The following is a 20,651-nucleotide window of genomic DNA, read 5'->3' on the forward strand; positions in this document are numbered from 1 at the left end:
ATTTCCCCTGAAGCTACCGAACACTCAATAACCATGACAACACAAAAGCCCCTGTGATTTTCCAGGTTGTACATCATAATTTAAGTAGGGCCTTATGTGAATTACTCTCCAAACTGAAGTGTGCAAAGACAGACGGGTGAAGCCTTGCTGACCTCAGATCCACCTTAGGTGAACTATTGACTCCATGCCTTTTGCTGCTAAAAGGAAAAAAAAAAATTGTTCGCTCATCACTTCAACTAACAAATACAAAAACAGGTGGCTAATGCATATGCACTCTACATCTGCATGTACGCATCATGTGCATTCAGATAAAGGCAGACTAGCCTTTTAGTGGTGGCAGGAATAAAAGCAGGAAGGTAGATGCTGAACCCCCTCTGTTTTCTCTATTCTATCTCTGCACAGAGTCTGTCTCCTGGACTAATTCACAGTTCAACAACAGCCTGCCGCTCCATTCAGAGGACAATAAGGAAAGAAAGATGTGGAAAGAGAGAGAGAACGGAAGGAAAAAAAGAACTAGGGCTCAGAGTTAAGCCCTCCCCTGAGACTCCTCTTCAACACAGCCACCGAGAGAGGAAGAGAAAGAGCGAGGTTAAGCAAGAGAAAAAGTGACAGAGGCTGGTCTCCCTTGACTAAATATGGCTTCAGAGCAGTCACACTATTCAGCTGAGTGTGTGAGTGTGTGTGCGCGCGCACAATGTTTAGTGTACCACAGAGCTGTCAATTAACGAAGCAAGGAAATTCTCTCTACTGCTTTCTCTCCTCCGCTACCTCCACTGTGCTCTGTCTCTTTTTTCTTCTAATGGGAAAGTCCTGAAGCACAAAAGTGATATGTTGTATTTCCAAGCTACAACACTTTTCCCTGCAAAGACAGACAAAAGGCTATTAATGCAAATATTAGTGATGCAACTTACACCATTCAAATTTTTGTGGTTATCAAAATTTGATGATGTGCATCGCAGAGTTGAAGAAATGTCACAATATTAATGTGGCCTAGCATCAAAGAGAGTTGATTAGGGATGGGTATCGAGAACTGGTACTAAATTGGTACCAGTTTCTGAAATATTGATAAGCTCCTGGATAAACAGTGCTGCTATCGGTATTTATGTGACATTAATTTATTCTAACATAGCTGGCATTTTCAACTCCTAACAGTCCCCTAATGACGATGAAGCTGATGTTGATTACAATTACGTTTGATGTTGCGCAACTGTGTGTTTACATCTGTGCTCTCCAGTCATGGCTGGCAGGGCAAAACATTCAAAAGTGTGGGCTCACTTTACTAAATCTAATGAAAATGTAGCTAAACGCAATACGTGTAAAAAAGAAGTAGTTGCGTGTAAAAGGCGGTAACACCAGCAACCTCATGAAACACTTGCAAGTACAACAATCTATAAATCCGAAGCAGCATGTTTCACTGCTTTAGCAAAGCGGCTGCTGTTACGTCCTCAGTGTAGCCTCCCGGCTCCGATGCTGATAAAAATGTGATTCTCCCGACCTTGTCAAGTCAAGATAACACCTGTTATCGATATAAAACAAGTCTGTAGTTATTAACTCAGGACATAGTTAGTGTCTGTTTTAAGCACTTCTAATTTATGTTCATAAATAATCCCATAGACAACATGAAGTCAAGTGGATAGCAGTAGTCATTTTGTTAAGATACTTCTTCAGTATTTTTATCTAGCATTTATTTTTTAGTATATTTTAGTATATTTATCTATTCCTGTTAGCTCTTGAGAAGCTCAAGGACTATAATTCTTTGGTAATTTGTAATATTAATAGTTTAACTTCTGGTAGTCAGGCAGCATTAAGCCACCACCAGACATTTGGAGCAATTTCCCAGAGGGGAAACTGGGTCAAGTTACTGTTGCTCACATTATAGAAAAGAATATATATAAGCATAGAGAAATCATGAGAAAAATAGAAATAAGAAAATAATATGTAAATGTGTGCATCATATTAATATATAAGAGTGTAAATAATAAGGCTGCGAAATGCGATCGGAAAATGAGCTAAACAGCATGAATAGTATGAATAAATAAGAATTATTGGTTGAAGTATACAGTATAAAATACAGTATGCAGTGTACATATACACCAGAGTATTGCACAGTTGAATGACTGCACAAAATTATTGTACTATTAAGTCAGTATTGCACAGCTGAAAATATAAATTATAAATAAATTATAGGGTTATGAAGCTGCTGACAGGGGTGAAATAAGTCTGTATAATATATGCAGGAAACAATATTACTACCTTATTTCTTCAAAACGAGTAATAATAAAATAACCAAATTATGGAGAGGAGTATCAATAAGATTATCGATAAGTATTGATATTGATAAGCAGTATCAATATCAATAAAATCCTAACAATACTCATCCCTAGAGTTGATATTGAATGAATTATATACACGTACAATCCAATTATTAATTCATTATTCATTCCATTGCTCAAAATACAAGAAAATGTGCAACTGGGAGCCTATTATTTTATATCAAAGCAAAACCTTTGCTACACATATATTATTCTAAGTAGCACATTAAGTAGATATATAAATTGTGCATTCCTCCAATTTAAGCATTCCTTTTTTTTTTTTTTTTTTTTTTTTAAGAAGAAACACCAAACCACAGACACAAATCCACAGTGCTCTTTAACGGTTGCCTAGTCGTCACCATGAGCCTTGGAGGTGAAGAAGGGGCCACTTGACATGCGTTGTCAACAACGTTGACTACACTAGGCTAATTGAACATGGCCCAGGTCAATGGCTAACATGGCAAGCAAAACCTACTCAACAGAGAGCCAAAATCACTAATTGAATGCAACAAGCCTTATGTAAACACTTGTACACATGAATGAACAAGCCCTGAAATAGCTGTGTCTCACACCTAAAAGAGTGCAAAGTAAAGACTGTTTAATCCATGTTCTCATTGTTGTCTCCCTTTTCTTCTTTGTATTCTTCTGAAGTTATTTACGTCACAAATTAAATCAGACCTTGACCTTCTACAACCTTGTAAAATGAAACAAAAGTGCAAAACAAGTCTGCAACATTTTACTAATGATGAGACTCATTAGTAAAATCAAAAAATCAAAACAGCTGTTTATTTATGCCTTATATTGTGTGTGTGTGTGTGTGTGTGTGTGTGTGTGTGTGTGTGTGTGTCTCCCCAAAATCTGTGTCAGTGGTTTTGAAAGTGGGCCAAGCCAACATCCTGGACAAAATTGAGAAATGAGGGAAGGAAAGAGAAAAAGACAAGACAAAATGAGAACATAACTTCACCAGATCCAAATCGTAGAGGGGGCTGAATGCGTTACGCTTTCAAAAGCTAAACGCATTTATTGTGACACAAATAAATCTAACATTCTTCTTTGCCTTTTATTGTCACTGTGTGGAAAGCTGTATAAACACAGTCTGCTAAACCCATACTGGTCTCAGGCTTTCCCTAACACAGAGGCCTGCACAATCATTTAAATTGCTCCTTCTCCTTTCCTCCCACATCAAGTGCAGGTCATCCTCATGAGCAATGTGTGTCCCGCCAGTATGAGTGGAAAATGGGGAACCACAGATGCTATTTGTGGTTAGACTTGAATATTGTTGATTTATAGTTTAAGGCTAACCTTTTAAAATTCAGACAAAACAATGAGCACATTTGTGGGGTTTTTAGAGGTGGTCTGGTCTCTCAGAAAATGAAAATGGTTTTATGAGGGCTCTGTAGCAGGCTACAGGCTCAAGACCAACACATGCTGGGATATGAATGTTAAGGCTACTTGTGTGTGTGTGTGTGTGTGTGTGTTTTTCTGTATTGTATGATGATGGATCTACAGGGTTGTGGGGGTTAAATGGATGCGAGGGTAGAGGGTGCTACCATCCATCCAACTCTGCATGGGTGGCACACTGCCTGTTGAGAGGAGAGATACACAAAATAGAGGGCAGCGAGTGGGGAAGAGCACAGATGCTGCTGCTAGGATGAGGTGTGTGCTGCTGTGTGTGAAATGTGTGTATCCCCCAGAGGAGCGCTGCTGATATAGCTCCATCTTCCCCACTAACACAGTTTGTTAGCTAAAGCCCCGAAACACAGACAGATCATTTCTGGTTTACATCCGAAACAAGCTCATTTTTCCCCATCAAAATACAAATTCCCTCTTGCAACATTTCCCTACTTTGTTTGGGAAGTAAGCCTGGCAGTGTTAGCGCCCTGGTTTGAGCTATACAACGAGGAAGATGGCAGCTCCAAAATATCTGCAGACTAGAGCTGTAAGATCAGGAGAAACTGAAAGATAATGCTGGTGTCACCGGTAAAGTAGATTGACTTAAATCATGGAGCCCTGGGTGCACTGGGCAAGCTTCCTACTGCAGATGTACAGCTTAAATGAATGTTTGATGAACAGCACCGAGGAGAGCAGTTAACACTTTAATGTTTCCTTGCTCAAGGTGTTGCCACGGTTAACTCCTCAGTCAGGATGCACCGCTCTTTATAAAACATTCACTCAGATGCAGCAGCATTGCTAGGACCCTGTGTATCTATAAATGATCTGGCTGCTGGAATTCCCGGGAGAGGAATAGCTGCTGGATTACAGAATCAGAAGGAATGAGGAAAGGAAGTTTTCCTTTATCATTCCTAACATGCACTCATGCATGCATGTACAAATACACAAACACACACACACACACACACATGCTCCTGTCCATCAGTGAAAAAGCCACTCAATAAAGCTGCTCTATCCACAAGAATCAGATTCAATCAATGAGGCCTATTTGTGAAATCAGCAGAGCGGTAAAAGCTATCAGGGAGGAGCAAGACAGAGGGATGAGGGGAGGGAGAGAAAAGGAGGAGGAGGAGGAAGAAGGAGACGGGAGTGTGATGAGCTAAAGTAGGTGAGCCGTGTCCCACTGCCTACCTGACAACCCTGCGATGAGGTCACTAGATGCATGCTAAATCACTGTCATGCTTTACCCTTTTTGTGCCTCCCTCCTGATCAAAGCTTGTGTCCATATGTTGATGAATACAAACTGTAGCTAATGCCAATTGTTACAGAAAATATAGCTTATGTTCGATGCTGTATAACGAATGTGTGTGTGCATAACAACAAGCAACAGATGAGTGGCTGTCTGAGAGAGTTTATAGTGCAGCACCCCCCACTCTCCACATGACACCCTGACTCCAGGCCCTTTCCTATCCATCTCACCCACAGATAAACACAACAGGCGCCTGGATTAGGCTGGATGAATTTACTCATGTCTATGGCAGCAACTGAGGGGGAGGTTTTGCTCATATCTGGCAAGAGTCACCGTCTATGCAGCTCAGTTCGGAGAGATGAAATGATGAGCTGAGAAAGAGAGATAGAAAGAGAGGTGGAACAAAAGAGTATCAGGAGGGGGAAAAAAGCGCTGTACAGCAAGTACAACAGAAAGCGTGAATGATTGTCTTTAGAGTTGGTGGGGAGATATGCAGGAAGAAGAAAGGATAGCTGCAGAATATGAGACAAGAAAAGACAGACAGTGTAGTGAAAACCAATTTGTCTGTTCCCTAGTGGGCTGACACTGGCTAAGGCCTGCTTTCCTTCCTTGGCCTCACTGCCAGTCATCACAAACAGGCGTATGCACACACATGAGTGTACACACACACACACACACACACACACACACACACACACACATACACGCTTCTTGGGCCTTAGCAGGGTCAGGCTCTCTCCAAACTACTCCAATTACCTCAGCAGTAAACACAGCCTGCCCTGGATGCCTCCTGGGATACAGAGAGGCAGAATGTGTAGAACTGAGAATGAGAGGGGAGGGGGAAAAAAATTCAGCGGAGTGGAGTGAAGGAGGTGGTATTGGGAGCCTTGGGGAGGGAGGAGTAGATGACTCCATGTAGAGGGGTGGAACTGGTAGTGGCGGCAGTTGGTTTTTCTCCTGTTCCCCTCCCTCTCTCCACTCCCTTTTGGTTTCTTCCCAAACTCTAACATCTGGAGGAAAATGATTACTCTCGCCATGCTGCCAAGACGACTTATCAACAATTCCACACTCTGCAGAAGCGGAGGGTTAGAGAAGAGAAAGGAACGAGTACTTGTAGCCAGCTTCAAAACATCTCAACACTAAATAAATAAGTGACAAGAGAGTTTAATCAATTCAAGCCGACTAAGCAAACTTGGAAGCTGGACTGGGGTAAGAAATGATAACATATGTGGAGAAAACCAGATTCCCATGTTTTCATAGACAAGACCATAAATCAAACAACTACTCCAGCAAAAATAAAATGCCAGAACATAAAAAAATACATATACAGCACACAAAAAAAAACATTAAATGCTTTTCACTCTTCAATAACAAGACCGTTTATCAATCAGCTGCAAGAAAAACATACATACAAGACTACATGTATAACCCTTTTTCCTTTTCTCTCTTATTCACTGCTGCACTTTCAAAGGCAATTTTCCTTCCTTTGCTTTGCTCCTCTGCTTTTGTGAACATATCTGCCAAGGGAATCAGGCCTCAACTGTATTTTCCTTTTCCCCAAAGACTAACAACGCAATCTCCTGAAACTCTCCTCTCTGACTGTCTTATACCTTCACAACACTCCCGTAAAGCCTCTTTATTTCTCCTTTACTCCTTTGCTCTCTTCCTCACTACCCAGACAGCTCTGTTAAGCGATGTGCGCCATTAGTCATGCTAAACCACCAACACACTAGCTCATTAGCATAGAAGTGAACCTGACTCCAGTCAGATTATTACAAACACATCACGGCTGCTCCTCCCCATTACTGTCAATCACACGGCTTACTGAGGTACAGTTGAAAGTGGCACATCCCAAAGTCAGGAGCTAACTCTTCTGTTAATACTTGACTTTCTGCATCATAACATAGATCATACGGGCCAAGGCCACAGGGTAAAAGATTTGCAGCTGTTCTGTCTAATGCAGCATTGGTGGGTTACGATATGTTGGAGAGAAGTATCAATTTAATTGTAAAACCTAGTTTACTCCCACAGCCTCTCTAAGCATATCCGTGACATGCAATGCAAGTATGGGTGGCAGAGGCAGTCTGGGCCCTGGCACTGGCACTGGCTTCTGGATCTGCGGGGCTTATAACAGCCTTTTATTGTACTGGAGTAGAGTGAAGTGGGCAGCCTTGGTGCTGTGTACTGGTCCCATCAATATCAACTGACACACACATAGACAGACTCAGGAGGAAGTAGGGTAAAAAGAGAGAAGAGAAAGAAAATGTTTTTATACCAGCTCACTGCATCTCTTTGGAACTGAAAGGAAAAAAAAAAAAAAGTTTTTCTCTCCCATCAAAAGCACTTCCAATAGTACAAGGGAAAAAGCTATGTGGAAATTCTGAGTGATCTTATTTATCCTCAGAAACTGGGCTGGTATTCCATGTAACATAACAGCATTAAAAGGGGATTAAACTCCATATAAATAACCTAGAAAAATATATACAGATTTAACAACACAATTTAGATGCATTATCAAAGCTTGTTGGCCTGCACCGGCTTTGACAAACAGATGATGTTACACGCTAAGAGCAGGAGGGATCATGCAGTCCAGCCATGTTGTATGGCCAAACAAACAGCTGTCTCCTGTTCCCTCAGTCTCATCGTCATCATCATCATCTGTTCCTACCAATAAAATTCCCTCTCTGTCCTCTATGGCTCCTTCAAGCCCATATTTCCCAATTTGCTCCCTCAATCCCAACCTTATTCGTCCACTTCTATTCCATTTCTCCTTCCGCTTTCCCTCTCCTCCCCACCCTTTATCCATCATTCCACCCGGCTGCCAGACGGTGTATTGTTCTGTCGCTGCGATCCTTTAATGCCATCCAATCGAGCGGGGAATATCTTGAAGGGATTTGGCCAGGGATGATTTGGGAGCTTTAAATACTGCTAGGGGATTTGCATCAGATTCAGAGATCCTGACTCAGAGCTGATCACTGGAGCCTTTTCCTAAAACAGGAATCTAAGTACCTCCTGCAAGATAAATCTGGAGCCCTTTGGATGGATATACCTGGTCACGTGCAGTCAGCCCAGTAACACCATTTTCTAACTACCTATTTTTGAGACACCGTCCTGGGTGTCCTTGGGCTATCTGGCTTTATCTGACCCAGCAAAACTCCAATTGTCAATCTCTGCAAAGGCGCAAGCCTCGATTCAACAAGCCGTCCAACATCCTCCATACTCACTCCAATTACTAAAACATCACACCAACACTTTTAACATACAAGGCTAAGTTTGCACCTTCTCTACACTGCAAATATATGTCATCAAAAAGTATATTTCCTGTTGATGGTTTGGATCACCGAGCTTGCAGAGCCATGTGGCACCCTAGCAGTCCTGGGTTAAGCCCCTACAATGCGTTGCTGAAAAGAATATTCCATTTTCTTAGTATGTTTGTGTTACAGATGTTGTACGCCTTCTCTTGCAGAACAAAAACATTGGGATTTCAACTGAATTCTTTGAAGCAAACAAGAAATGTTTTGGTTTTAGTTGTACTGTGCCCCACTTAACATAACCCCAGTTCCACCATGGGAAAACCAGTCGGTGCAATAGACGGCAAGTGAAGTATTGCACACATCCCCGTTAACAAACAAAAACACAGAAAGAGTGAGAAAAAGGGAGATAAAAAATAGAAACAAGGCTTGTAGACAGCATGGAGGAGGTAAAGAAACCCATCAGTCCAGAGCTGGTTGTTGGAACTTGGAGAATGGAGTTTGAATTGACTTGACCGATGGCTGGCAAAGCACGGCATCACAGACTGTAGGAGCTGAATTTGACGGGCAGCCTTTGGGCTCTCTAAACGCTGAGCTCTACACAATCCTATTTTCCTGCCTAAACACTGGGACACATAGTCGCTGGAGAGGCAGAGATGAAAGCAGTGTGTGTGTGTGTGTGTGTGTGTGTGTGTGTGTATTCCCACTTTGCAGATGTGGAAGCTTGGCCCTAGTAAGGCCCCTGGGGTAGTCAAGAAACTACTGTGGGTGGACAATGCATAAAGTGGCATGTGTTTGAGAGACAATGTGCACAAGTCTGGATCAGCAGTGAGCCTTTGGAGATGCAAGGTCCTAACTTTGACTCCCCTACAACTGACCCACAGGCGTTTGCACACATGAAAACATGCAGAAACATACGCACACTTCTGCATTTCCTTGCCTCACTGTAAGGGGATTAAGGGGACCTTCAAAGTCAGGCAGAGAGATTGGCCAGGGGCCTGCAGGGTCCCTCTCCTCGCCACTGGAGGACCAGGGCAGATTAAAACTGCCTGGGCCTCTCAGTCTGCCTTGTTACCCGCCTCTTCTTCCTGCGCACTGTATTAGAACACTTGAGAAACCCCCCGGAGGAGCCACACACAACCAGGTGGATTAGGAAGGAGGTTATTTTACAATGATGGAAGGGACCTGCGTGGTTAGGGACCTAAGTGAATGTGTATCTGTGTGAACTGAAATTAAAAGGACAGTACAAGTGGGCAAGGCAATTTTGTAAGTGGTGCAGAGGGCCTGTGTACATAGAATGCACCTTCACTTGGGATTGTGGCCGACTTTAAAATCTAAATGAATGAAACGGGAGAAGAAACAGAACACCCCTTTGAGGGATGAAATGAAAGAGATGGATTAGCAACAGGATGATGTTTCAAGGAGAAGTAAGGAAAGGAAGAACTCAAGAGAGCATGTAAGAGAGAAAGTGCTAATTGCAGCATGATGAGGCTTGGTTCACAACCATGGATGACAAGTTTCCAAACCTTAGGACACACAGGAGACATCACAGATACTCTTCACTCTGACATACAGGTTTGTTCAACTAGTCAGACTTTACTTTGTGTGTTTAAACTAGGGATGTTAGTGATTACTTGTTGATCAATTAGTCATTGTTAAACATTTGATTGATGAAGAATATATTTATCTCTGGTAGATCAATTCCATATGTGTGTTCTTTGGCCCAAAAGACTTGATCTGAGTCTTTTAATATTGGGTATCTGCCAATATTGAGTCTGATCCAATAGTTATATTTATTTAAACGTTGATTAAATACATCTGATGCATTGATTTAGTAGTCTACAGCTGCAAACTACTAAATCTGACACACCTTATTTTTTACGAGCTATTTGATCCAAATACTGAATGTTCTGGTTCAAAAATAGTTCAGTTAAGTAAAGAAAGGATCAGATTTTTATCAGCTTAGTTTTAGCAAATATGTCTAACAAAATATTCCGGGATTGGCCTTGATACCAATCTTTAGGATCAGTTCAGGACATCTCTAGTGCAGATGTTTTTTAGCTGCTAAATTTCCATACCATTGAGATAGTAGCGCAGTAAAAGGTGAAGCATACCATTATGTTTTACATGTAATTTACTTATTTAATTTACACTTTGGCAGCCCCAGATTGTACATGATAGTAACATAGACAATGCATATGTATGTGCTTTTGTCTTTCTTCCCCAATTGTCTACACCAGTGAGCTGGTGAATGACAGTGGGATTAAAACAAGTGAGGGAAGGCCATGATAAAAGATGCCATTCAGCTCAAATGTTATTGCAATCTGAATCTTTTCCCTGCCTTAAGAGTTTTCACCGTTTCCTGTGGCTGTCTCCGTGAGCTGACTCCTGATGATGTGGGGAACAGCAGGGAGAGTGGAATTCAAAGTCACACTGCCTCTTTCTTTGTTCTTATGACATCATGTGCGTGTAAATACAGATTTCTGAAACACAAATCTCACAATAACTGATGAGCATACAGTAGGTATGCCCCTGGGGAGATGTACATAAACATGAAATTCAATGTATCTATGTTCAACTCAATTACTCTCATGATCACAAAACCACTGCAATCAACTGTTCCTTTGCTGGCATGAAGCTTTATCTCATCATGTTTGCTTGTTTTTCAGCACATATATGAGGCAGAGTGGCTGAATCTCATTGGATTTAGTGACTGAAGAAGTCTGCCTGCTTTTCAGTCGCAGTGCCAGGAAATTAAAGAAGAGGAGGACAAGACACGGGAAGGTGGCCAGGCTTAGGCAGGTTGTTCTCTACAGGGTACTGTTTCTTTAGGGTCAGAACCACCTGTCCACACCTCAGGAGAGCCATAGAGTTGGAGATGAGCAGGGATGTGCAGATGGAGATGCAGAGGGGAGGGGTGGCAGGGAAGGAACCCTTGGGCCAAAACCAGACCAAGTTCCTCCTGTCGGGTGTGGGCTGACAAGAGGGATTTGGCACACATGGACAGAATCTCAATAGTTATCGTATGTACTACAGGAATAAAAAGCTTAGACCGGAGGAATCTGTGCTACTTGGGAATCATTAAGATTTTGGTTCAACCAAGTAAAGCCTTTTTGTGCTTTATATAGTTTTTTTTATACAGTTTCATAATGCAACAATGACTGTATCATGCTTTTTGTTTTAATGGCACAGTTGAGACAGACAGTTCCAGCCTGCTCTGTGGTTTATAATGATGTGTTGCTAACAGGAGCTGGTGGCCTTCAGGCCACTACTGATACAGTAACTGTAGAGAGGGGTGAACTGTTTGTTCCTTCAAATCATCCAGACAGAAAAAGTGAGCAATGATAGCAAGCGAGAGAGTAAATACAAAAATAAAAAGAGAAAGAAGATGCACTGATGGAAAATAGAGAGAGTGGAAATAGATGGGTAGAAAAAAAGCAAGGAGAAAAGGGAGAGGAAAGTAGCACAAGATAATAAGAGTACACTTTAACTTCGCCAGATACTGTAGGTGCCATTAGAATGAGATAAGGCAAACAAAAACAGAGATGTCTAGACTACATGTATGCACAGATGTTGTAAATACCCTATCCTAGCTGTAACTATAAATACAAAAAATGAGTGTTGCAAAAGAGCAATTTAGGGGGAGGAGAAAAACATGGTGATGGTAGAAAAAGAGAATATGAAGCATGCATAAAAATATATGAAATAGACCTACATGATAAACAACATGGTCTTCTAAGGTAATTAACCAAAGAGAGTAGGATAGTATAAATAAAATGGTAATAAAAACAAAAATATTCTTTCATTCTCTTCCCCTCTAAATCACTGGGAGGTAAGGTCTTGGTAAAAATCGCTCCCAGATTCCTCTGCCAATAATTTTGTGTTTTTGTGTGTGGGTCCAGTGTTATGTGACTGGTTGTATGTGTGGCCATTTATTTTCAACACCAGCCTGTACTGGTGAACCGGAAAGCCAGTCGGGGCCTTGCCTGAGCCTGCTTTCAGGTGTTTGAAGTCAATGCCAACATTGAGGCCTGAAGACTGAAACCCTGTCTTATTGTTTTGTTGTCTGGAGTGCAGTTGAAGAGGGGCTGTTGGAACTAAGCTTGCCAGTTTTTTTTTTTGTTGTTGTTGTTTTTAAATGCAACCACGAAGTTGAGTGAAGACAGTTAGGCTGCATTTACACCAAATCCAGCAATGAGGGAAAAACAGCAGTCCTCCCATTCATTTGAATGGGGGTATTGCGTTTTCATTGCAGGAGGACAATTGCATGAGGTTCAGCAAAAGCAAGTGGTTGAACCAGAATCAACTTTTGCTATAACGCAACCCAACATCACGCTGCGGTGGCCAATCACGTAAGCTGGCGACAGGAAGAACCTTGTTTACTTGTTGACTTTGTTGTTGGCTTCTAGGCTTGTTTTAAAAAAGACGAGAGAAACAGAGGGAGAGAGTCTAAATGAGCTGAGAGCATGAGAGAGAGGAAGAGAGAGAGCGAGCAGCTGTGGTTGAGCCAGTTAGAGAGTGAATGAAGAGAAGGAGCAGCGGTAGCGAGAACAAAGCAGTGAATCAGAGAAATAATTATTTTCTGATTGTGTCACAGCGGTTACGTTCTAAAGTACAAATAAACCTGCCCGCACTTCCACACAACCCTGCGGAAAGGGTTGCGGGAGGGGATTGCCGGATTTGGTGTGAATGCAGCCTTAAGCAGGTAATGCCTAAATGTAGACATGCATGCTTGAGTAAATATTGTTTCACCCGACATGGCCAATCATAGTCACTTGTCACACACTGACCAATCAAATGACATGCAGTGATCATTATTGGCATAAGTGTCGGAAAAGCCACATTTCCTGTGGTAAAACGGTTTAAGTGGTCAATTCCAATTACCCACTCATCACCCCTAGATCATTAATCAGAGGTGATTTATACATCACACGGTTTTAGTGTTTGCTCTCTTCTGCTCTCCTGGTTACAGCCTTTCAATATGTGTCTGAAGTACCTGTCTCAAATGTATTAGCAGGGCATAGAGGGGCCAAAAGGCTGGATAAATGACTGTAAAGAGTGCCATGATGTGAAGATGGATAATGAGGAAAAGTAGAGGACAAGAGGATGGCTGGGAGTCAAAGGTCACACTGCCTGCAGACCAGCTCCAATCTCCACTATAAGAGATTGAATGGAAGCTAAAAAAAACTACACGCAGAGACATACACACTGTACAAGCAAGAAAGAAATAAGAAAACAGCATAACAGCGCTGAAGGAGGAGCACAGTGATGCAGTCTTGCCATCTCAAGTTGAGGTCACCAAGTCAAGGAAGGCAATTAAAAAGATGATTAACATTCATATGGGAGATGCAGTGTCTACGTGCAGGTGGGATGGTCTCACCATTCTCTCTCTATCTCTCTCTCACACACACACACACACATACACACATATATAAAATAGGCACAGTGAACAGCGCAGTCCAGCCTGTTGTAACTGTGGTGTCCTGGGAGGTGGAGATCAGGAGGTTAATATGATCCAATCCAATTCCTTCATTAGCCTGATGAAGATGATAACAGCCTACGGGGAACGAGAGACTGCCAGGTAGACTAAAACCATCTACCATCATCTGAGACGATAACTACTTTTGTCATTAGTCATAAGTTTACGGGTGCACAGATAGTACAGCTTTCATCAAATAGTGTCTATCACCCCCTTTACACTGTAACTGTACTGCAGGCATTGAAACTAGGGTACAAGTAGTAATCAAAGTGGTTTCTGTGATGGATGTCCAGAGATGACAGAAAAACACAAACTAGTTCCATCAAGCCACAGCCTTTTTTCTCTCAGAGACTTAAAAGGCATAATTATATGACCATAAAGTTGCAGTTTTACAGTAATTGCACTATGGTAGACACCTGTTGCTAAGTATTGCCTTTAAAGTGATGTGCAAAAAGCACAGTCAAATGTATGCACCACTCAAGCCAATCAATCTAGCTCAGCAATAAATGTGAGCTTCTGTTTTTATGGATATGGTGGAATATCATGCATGACAGAGAACGTGTGTGGGGAGGGGGAGGTAAGTAAAGGAAAATGGTAGTGATAGGTAGACCTAACAGAGAATAAACATCATTAATTGGAGAGGCACACATGGATGAATGCAGCCAGATGGTGTTTTGTACTCATTTGTCATACACTGCTGACAGAGAGAGAGAGGAGGAGAGCTTGAGAACTAGAAAGAGAGAAAGAAAAACAAAAAGGGGTGTTTATTGATTGCAAAGTCAGTACACCGCTTCCTAAAACAGACTTTCACTGTTTAAAACTAGCTCTGCTTGTGCTGCATCATCTTCTCTCTGTGTCTTTCCTCTCTGAGTGGTTCTGATTGTGTTGCCATTGTAGCGCTCCGCCAAGCCGGATGCATACTGGCGAGTACAGACACAACACCCCGCAGATCGCCAAACTTGGCGTCCATTAAGGTCCATCTGTCTGCCTTTTTACAAAAACCATCTACTGTATGTTCTTCCTCAAAGGTGGTCCATAGCAGAGAGAGAGGAAGAAAAGAGAAAGAGAGATGAGGAGAGACAGAAGGCTCGAGGGAGCAAATGACAGGAACATGAACAATGGGGCGTACGGGTTTTCTTAAAAGAGAAACTTAGTCTTGGCCTATAAGGACTACGGTAGGATTGGTGAGCCACATATGGCGACTGATGGAGAGCTTTGTGAAAAGTGGTAGCATCTAACTTTGTTATCCACTACCAAGGTATATATAAAAATAAAAAATGAAAGTGGAACAATGAAACCATTATCCAATTTCCATTATGTGGACTAGAAATACATATGTGAAAAAAATACCAAAAATAGCACTTTAAAAAGGGGGCAGTAGAAGGATGGAGGGGAAAAGAGAGGGAGATGGAGCACAAGAGGGAGCAGTAAGTTAGAGCAGGACTGGGTTCCTGTTGTGTTGCAAATAGAGAGTAGTGCTTGAGGCCGCTAGTCTGCTTGGGCTGCTACTATGCTCACTTTGTTCTCAGCAATGACAGTTTCATTCAGGGAGACATGCACTCGGGTCTCTGGGGCCAAAACGCCCCTGCACCAACTAGCTCTTTCTTTCTTTCTTTCTTTCTCTGTGCTGTTCTTCCTCAAACCTAACACTTCCTGCTTCTTGGATACTCTATAAGCATGCGTGTGTGTGTTAAGAGATTCAACGCTAGCCAGCCACCTCTCTCAATATTGGTAATTTGCAGCTAGTGTCTGCCATGATCGCAATGATTCAAATGGAGCTTCCTTTATCATCCAATCTCACATAACTTAAAAAACATGATCAGTTCTTCCTAAAACCTGTAACGGGTTGAGCGTAGGAATCTCTCAAAGATCTTGTGAAAAGTGAAACTGATTTGCTTTACACCATTATCAATCAATCTATGCAGATCAAATAAATTAACAAATAAATTGTGGAAAAAAAGGACCAGAATCATACAAAATTCAGTACATAGCTGACTTATCACCACAGAGCGTAACAATTTTATCTCTCACCGAGCATAAGGTGCTATACTGTGGGTTGGTTTCCAGGGTAACGTGTTTACATTTACATCTTAGAATTTACTCGTTGTTCCTTTACAGAGCAAATTGCAGTGAAATGTGAAATCGCAGAAGGTGCAAGAGGCCTTTTTATTAAAGGGAAATGTGTGTCAAAATACCAAAATACCATTTTAAATTAAATACTGTCATGCTGCAGAGATGTCCTGGTCTACACATCATATTCTACAGACTTAAAACATCTTTTTTTGGTATAGATCTCCAAAAATCACACTATGATTATTTTAATTTGTTTTTTAATTAAAATGAGAATAATGATGTAAAAATGATCATTCCCTCTAATATTGCAAATCACATCGCAAGTGCAATATCAGTCAAAATAATCACAATTAGATATTTTATCAAAATCGTTCAGCCCCACCATGTGGTCCCCACTCCCACAGCCTAAACGCTCTATCCCAATTTAAATGAATGGGAGGACTGGCGTTTTTCCTGCATTGCCTGATTTGGTGTGAATGCAGCCTTAAGCCTATGACACAATTGTCCTATGACTGTGCTGTCCACAGCTGGCCAATTTCAATATAAAAGGATTCTGAGGAGGTATTTGTTTATCCCTAAAATAAATAATCCATCCAACTAAATGCGTATTCAGCAAAAGCTCCTAAAAGTTAAATGTTAACAAAAACATATCTCTAGTATTCTTAATATCTAATAGGAAAAGGGATTTTTCAGAGAAAGCACTTGGGTTTAACCGAGGACAAGGCTTTTATTTAGCCTCAGATGGCCTTGTCCAATTGTCTACCTGTCTGTCATTCTCCCATAAGCCTTTCACACAGTGCTGTAACCTGAGGCGACCAGTGAGGATTTATTATATCCATAACAATGTCCAGCGCATACACCTGTCAATCACACACACAAATGAGCGTGCACGTGCACGAATACACAAATACTGACAAACAGCCAAACAGAGCCAGATGTGTGTACGGACACACACACACACAAGCACACAGTATCACCTATTTGTTGTGCTGTCACATCTGCCAAAGCCTTCCTGCAGATAAAGATGATCGGTCATAGATCTTAATAAGCCGTCATACTGACTGATCACATCGCTGTGCGTCACCCACACATTGACACCACAAGACCAACAACACCATTAACCGCTGTGTAAAAGCAGACATGGTGGGCAAGCATGGCCCAGTTTACTTTATTAGTGGTTATGTCTGTAAACAACAATAGGAAGCCCACTTGCCACGTTCTCATCAGACCTCTAAAGGCCAACAAATAAGCTACATCAAAAATGTCCACATTTTGTCTCTCTGCTCATTCCTTTCTCCACCGCTTGCCCTTTCTGTGCAACATTCTGTGCATTTTTATGTAATTTGACATCATTCAGATGCATCTCTCTTGACTAACATAATTACTGGCAATTAAAAAAGTAAATGTTAAATCACAGAGAGATGACTGCTGCTGCTCTCTTTAACATTTAAGCATGTTGCACTTCTGGCCACATCCCAATCAGTGTTGAGGCTGATTTGCTCTCAGTTGTCAAAGGTAAAAATATCTTCTTTGACATAATTTAATAGGGGTATGGCCAAAGGTGAGAGATGCAGTTGTCTGCTACACATGATTCCATGTTGATTTACCATATTCAAGGTACGTGCCTCTGCAGTATTCCATGTTTGGTATTTTATATCCATTACGCAGGAAACGCTCTAAAACCAAAGGCCAGCTTGAAACAGTCATGTGGATGTGTAACACACTATGTGCTTACAGTTGCCAGGCCAAGTCTTATTACACAACAGAAGAATTTCTTTGTTCACCATCCAAGCTTTGTTTGACATGGGGAGTACAACTGAGCAGAAGATCATTAATAATATGGGCATAATGCAGGCGGATTCAGATTTAACCATGTGCCAGTTTACACAAGTCAGCTGAGAGCTGATTCATAGTTGTAATGGCAACATCATTCTATGTAATTATGGCAATATACAAAAGTCAGGTTTTCTGCCTATATAAGAATTGACCAGGGTCTGCTGTCAATCACAAGAGAATACCTGCCTACAGGTTAGTCATTATTGCTCTCCAGCCCTTCTAGGGGCAGGACAGTGAAGTGGAATGACCCAGTCAGGGTTTATGCACACAGCTCTGCGAGTATCTAAGTGGAGGTTACCTAAAGTGCAGTAGGGCTCTGCTGCCAGCTCTGTTTGAGGGCCTTAACCAAGGACTCAAGTGATGAGCATTTTAGTCAGTGTGTATGTGTGCATGTGGGAGCATTGTTCTGGGCATGCGTAGCCGCGCGTGCGTGTGTATGTGTGCACTAGGGTGTGTGTACTAGGGCAGGATCAGTGGAGTAAATCCACACTTGAAAGAGTAGCTCAATCAAGCTCTCCCACCCATCTCTCTCTCTCCAGCCCTCTGTCTCTCTCATCTCGCCGATATTCCTCTACTCTCAGTTCATGGAGAGTTGAAGAGTTCACAGGACTAGGGAGCAGAGGAGCGTTACAGAGGACAAAGTGGAACAAGTGCGAACCTTTAACACTTCTCATCAGTGCCCTCTTTCAGTTGTCAATCAATCTCTGAGTAAGGAGCATTAACTGACAGGGTGTTGCACAAGTGTCAATATTGGCTGGACTAACAGGTCAACCACTGAAATGTAGATGATGGATATGGACAAGGACAAAATTTATTTACAACATACATAATCTAGTAGCATTGACAGAGCATGCATCTAAGATGAGACACAGTTCTGCAAAATATCCCAAAGCTACTTTAAGTCAGTGGCCCCTTTACAATATCGCCATGAAGAAGACCCGTCATGATGCCGGCTTTGCTTTTTTACACTGAACCAAACACAGTTGGCATAATGCCGCCCCTGTGTGTGATTTTGGATAGCATGCCGGCATTCTGGAATCAGAGGCGTGACGTGTAACTCAACAGCGTCGGCATCTAGTGTGTGTAGTCCTGCCATGCTGGCTGTCCCTTTTACACAGACGTCGATCCAACAATGTGACTACCTCCACTCCCCGCTTAATGGCGAATAACAAGGCTCCCCTACTCTGTGTTTGTACCGGAATGGGGGGGGCATTGGTCAACGTTCACTCACTGAATAACAAATGGATGTAATCCAACTGAGATTGAACGATCATTGGGAGATGAGGAACCGTGTGTTTTTCTCCTGATGGAAACCTGACTAAGCAGCAATATGCCGAGCTTGGCTTTGCTGGCATATAATTATCTTTAATTATAAATGATTGGCTTCTTAGATTTGTGATGTATGAAATCCTGCCTGACTGAATCCGTGTTTTTGAGACTGTCCTTGGTACACTGCAGTTTCATAGTGGAAATGCTCAGCCATGGCGCTGAGTGCTTATTTCGCTCCTGATATGTCTTCTAACATTATAAAAACACCACATGGACACATAAACAAGATTAAAAACATGATTTTCATTGGAGGGGGTCGTTAAAAGCAAAACTATGATAATAAAGCCTTTAACTTTTATTTATCGCAAGGTTTGCAGACAAAACAATCCTTTACTTATCGCTCCATCCCCTCTCTTTGTTTCACTTAACTGCAGCTGGGTCATCTTCAATGACAAGTAAAGCCTATTCCTTGAAAGAGAATAAAAGCATGACCTCATTTTGTTTCCTGAGCGATTTAATAAAGGCGATTTTACGCTGCCAAACGTGGTGAAGATGCCCTTCATTAGAACAGTGCGTACCCATTGCGTCCATACTTTAATCCAATTTAGTTTAGCATGATAAAGGGCATTACTGCCAGCCAGCCCTACTGCCCACCCACTCATGACATGTGTGCATGCGCTTACAATATAGTGCCTTGAGGCGCTCATGGGTAGATAATGCACAAAAGAACACTCTGGGAGAGGACATCATCACTTATTCTGATATACTGAAACTACGTCATGTCTATATTGACATTTAAATTTGTCATACCCTGGGCCAGTGTCAGACCCCTGTGGTAATTAATGTGCATGAAGAGTCCACGTAATGTAAGCTTAACAGAAGGTCACAACAGAAATCCAAACTTGATTTATTTTTCCGTTCAGCACTAATTAATCAGGTATTGATGCATGACCCAAAATATGTTCAAAAGCAAACATGAATTCTAAGCGTACTAAGTAATGGCAGGCTTTGGCATTTGGGATATATAAACAGGAAACAAAGGAGAGGAAACAAATGTGCATTTGATGTTCTTATAAAAAAAAAAAGACAGGGACATTTTATGCCTTGAGAATAACAGCATTTATAGGTAAATTTGATAGGCTTGGAAAAACACAGCACACACAATGTCTATCTAATGGAAGGATCTTTTCATTACGATTAAATGAACAAAGATGCTTTGCATGAAGAAAAAAAATGGCCTCTGGTGGACTGCAATGGGTCATTAATTAGCTCTATAAAACCCTTATTTGAATTAAGGGTAGAGTGAAACTTTTTTATGAGCGAGATTTCATTAGTGTCTCAAAAGACCTAGAAGCTACTCTCTTCTGTTTGAGAAATATAAGAGGAGAGCTTCTCCTTAACCCACCAAATGGTTCAGGTACTGAATTACTGGACTTTCTTTAATGCACTTGTCAAGCTGTGAAATGCAGAGAGATTTCTAGAAAAGTGAAGAAGCTATTTTTGCGGCACTCCATTCGGATGAGTGTTAGCTGCCGAGAGCTGTCATTGACTTAAAAGGACGCCAAAAAGAGGTTTTGTTGTTTATGTGTCTACACGTGTGCTAACAGTGACTCATTCTGCATCGCTCTTCAGAGCACTGTCGCTTCCAAGGATGGCTTCATCCTCAAGTTTCAAGCACATATTTGCTTGCCTGCATGCATGTGTGTATGTATGTATAAGTGTGTCAACATCCTCTGTTTGTCCATACAGGCGGTAGAGATCTGAAACAAGTGCCTAAAGAAGTGACAGGC

General features: G+C 41.7%; 1 protein-coding gene across 5 annotated transcripts in view; it reads right to left on the reverse strand.

Moving 5' to 3' along the window:
* Positions 1 to 20,651, reverse strand: part of qkia (QKI, KH domain containing, RNA binding a) — an 84,359-nt gene that overhangs the window by 12,531 nt on the left and 51,177 nt on the right. The gene's annotated exons all lie outside the window — the stretch shown is intronic.

The sequence above is a fragment of the Thunnus albacares genome, chromosome 15 (assembly GCF_914725855.1).
Source record: "Thunnus albacares chromosome 15, fThuAlb1.1, whole genome shotgun sequence".
Classification (NCBI taxonomy): domain Eukaryota; kingdom Metazoa; phylum Chordata; class Actinopteri; order Scombriformes; family Scombridae; genus Thunnus; species Thunnus albacares.